The sequence below is a fragment of the Microtus pennsylvanicus genome, chromosome 7, assembly GCF_037038515.1.
Source record: "Microtus pennsylvanicus isolate mMicPen1 chromosome 7, mMicPen1.hap1, whole genome shotgun sequence".
NCBI lineage: Eukaryota > Metazoa > Chordata > Mammalia > Rodentia > Cricetidae > Microtus > Microtus pennsylvanicus.
In genome coordinates this window covers 75,134,078-75,137,683 of record NC_134585.1, presented here as the reverse complement: position 1 = coordinate 75,137,683, position 3,606 = coordinate 75,134,078, and positions in this window count along the sequence as shown.

Here is a 3,606-nt window from a genome sequence, read left to right as displayed (position 1 = left end):
TGTGCTTTACATAAGTGAAAACCATGACATGAGAACCGTGAGTGAAAAACATGGCAAACATGTCTAGTTGGCCCATAGCTTGTTATGTGGTATATGTATGAATGAAAGAATCAAGTTTCCACTACATAGTTGGGAGTGTGTGTGTGTGTGTGTGTGTGTGTGTGTGTGTGTGTGTGTGTTGGGGGGAGTTTGTCCATTCATTCACATATAAAAGTGCTTTCTTTTTTTTTTTTTGAGGATGACCGTCCATAAGCATTTAAAAAAAAAAAAGGAAGGGAGGGAGGGAGGAAAAGTCAAGTTAGGATGGCTTTACCTGTAAACAACAGATGCCTAACCAGAATAGCATACACAGTAAGTACTTTATTGTCACACTCAACAAGAGGGTCACTGGAGCTAGGACTGTGTGACTCAGCATCCCAAGTCCACCCAGTGCACAGATGGTCCTTATTACTGCCCCACCATTCTCCTGGGGCTCACAGAGAGGGGGTGGCCTGTAGAGAAGAAAGGCCTTGGCTCTCCTCGGCTTTGATTATCAAGGATATCCTTCAGAGCGTCCCCTCCCCTTGAAGATTCTCTTTCAGTATTCTTGATGAGATTAGGTCATGGTGATCTAAGGCAGTACTGATGCAATCCTTAAGGGTGAGGGTGGAGACAGGAGGTTTCCTTCCCTGAACACAGGGAAGGCAGAAGACTCAATTTGAGGCTCTGCTCGATGTGAAGCAGGGACTCAAAGACATGGGCATGGCTGTTTGGTGGGCATCTAACAGTACCCACCCAGCCAAGTATTTAAACATAATTTTGTCACCTCACCGATAGAATTAGTGCCTGTGAAATTTGGGAGATGCCATAAATGTAAATATCACCTGTTCTTTTGAATTATTGATTTGCTGTTGTTCAGTAGATGCTAAGTTCCAGAATATTCACTACCTATGTAATACTGGCTGGCTGTGCTTGTGTGTGTGTGTGTGTGTGTGTGTGTGTGTAAGAGAAACAGAGAGAGACAGAGACAGAGTGTACTAAGGATTTCTGACATTCTGTCTTTCTAATCATAGAGAATTTGTCTCCGTGCGCCTTCCTTTTATAAAGGCAAAATAGCAACAAGAAACCCCAAACATTGCAAAACATTTTAAATGGCCAAGTATCGTCTTAAATGCAAGAGGTCAACTAAAGACATGGGCTCCTTTCCAAGAACAAACTAAATTTGGACTATAGGAGGGACCTTTCAGAAAGTCTTCCCTGGGAGCCTGAATTTTAAATTCCTGTTGTGAGTGAATGCATTTACTTTAACTAGCAAATCTCTGGAATATATACAATAGTCCTCTGTTTACTAGAGAAAGGTGACTTGCTTAGAATAAGCCCCCAGGATGCTGAGTCAACTTTAGGAAGTGATGGAAGTCTTCCCTGGAGCCAGCCACATAGATACCCAGGACCCGTATCATGGCCAGACCTCTGTGTAACTCAAGTGCCTTCCTGTGCCCTAGTTGCCTCTGTCTGGGGCAAGCTCGCATGGCAAACCCTCTGATATCCACCTTCTCTGCTACTGCCTGACTAGCCAGTAACTAAAGTAACTACACAGGCCAGTCCTCCGTCACTCAGGAGTGTCTTACACACATTCGAAAATATGTATTTAAATGAAGGTAGGACCTGGAGCTGTTTCTTTAACATCCTAAAGCAGGCCCCCTAGGTTATCTGAGCACTTCTCCTTCATACTCAACAATCTCTTTGGTTACTATAAAAATAGGTGCTTAAATTCAGCTCGTGTTCAGGATGTGCTTTTTATCTTTGATTAACTTATCCGGTGTCAGCTGGAAAATGTGACATGGTTTTATAAATGGAGTTGCTGTGCACTTCTCTGCAAAAATACACAGACCAGAACTGCAGGAGAAAGCGGGGGGCTGGGCCTGAGGAGGTACAGTGATTTGAAACAATCTCTATTCTTTCTCGGGTTTATGAGTGTTACCACGGTAAACATTTTTCTAAGCACTTGCTTTGTGAAAGAGGTGATCGAAACTGAGCTTTGCTAAGGATGAATCTGGATTTCTCTTCTATTAGCTTGCCCTGTCTTTGACTCTCCTGGAGCTGGAGTTACAAAACCATTATGGGTACTGGGAACCGGACTCTAGTCAGGGAGAGCAGGGAACACTTTCAACCACCAACCTGTCTTCCTAGCCACTGGCATGACTGTCTTCAGACAATACAAAGGTCAGTAACAAGGATGGCTGCTGACAAGGAGGCATATCTGGACCCATGTGCCAAGTGAGAAGCTGGGCCTTATCCCAAGACCAATGGGACACCCCTGGATCCTCTAGGCCGGTTGACATATGAGAAGCTGAGCCTTACTTCAAGACCAGTGGGGCAGCACCGTGTTCTGATTTATGTTCTAGAGTCCCTCGGGTTCTTCTGTAGAGAACTGATCATTGGAGGACAAGAAAGGATGTCTTATTTGTCTATTGTTGCATAACCACACCCACAACTCCTACCTTAAAATTGCCACACCTTGCTCAGTACCTGTGGGTCAGGAATAGTGGGAAGGACTCCAGCAGTCTGTGTCTGATTCACAGGCTCTCAGGTGGCATGGCCGAGGGAGGAGGGTTCGCTTTCCAGATAGTTTATTCATGCACAGACTTGATGCCCACATGCTCCCTGACCCTGCTCCTCCTCATACCAACTTATCTTCTAGGGCCAGTTCAGGGGGGGCACTGGGCTTCTCATAGTCCACTGAGCTCAGAGGAAAGGCACCCCTTTTCATGAAAGCACATCTGTAAAATAGATGGGGAGCACTCCAGACCTCCACTCTAAGCTGGCACCAAAACTCAGATGGATTCATGAGAATGGAGAAATATACTCCACTAACTGATACGGAAGCAATGGGGTATGTGACAAAAGTACAGGTACAATAGGGGGTGCTCTTGTAGCCACCTTTGGAAAACACACTGTCACAAGGGAAGAGGCCAGTCAATAATTCAGATAAGAGATGGTGGTGCCTTCCCTATGGATGTCTGCACGGAAGAGAAAGGAGTTGATTTAGAAGAGTAGATGAGCAGACTATGTGGGAGCTCTCGCGCTCTATGGACTTGTATAAGGTTCCGCAGATGAGTGCTAACCATCACCAGTGATCTTCTTCACAGGGCACACACGTCATCAGGCTCCAAAGTGTTTTGACTTAAAGCATCCACTTTTTAGGAGAGTACAGTTTGTGAGGTACAGATTTCAGAGGCCTTCTCTGAGGAGAAAGTATGGATCTGTACTGTGTCCATGGCTCTCATGAACTAAGGGTGTGGGGTAGTAAAGAAGGTTCTGGAAACATTTTTTAAAGGGTTTATGGAAATGAGTGCATCTAATCATAGAATGATCTGAACAGGTTCGATTTCACACGTGTTGTTGGCAGCAGCTAAGAAGTGTAAGAAGTCTGCACCAAAGAGAGCATAGGACACATGTCTAGGGCATTTGTTTTTCCAGCAAAAATGCTTAAAGTTTGTGGCTGGAGAGATGCCTCGGAGTTTAAAAGCACTTACCACTCTTTCAGAGGACCAGGTTTGGTCCCTCACGCCCACATGGCTGCTCACACCTGTCTGTAACTCCAGTTCCAGGGGTTCCAATGCCTTC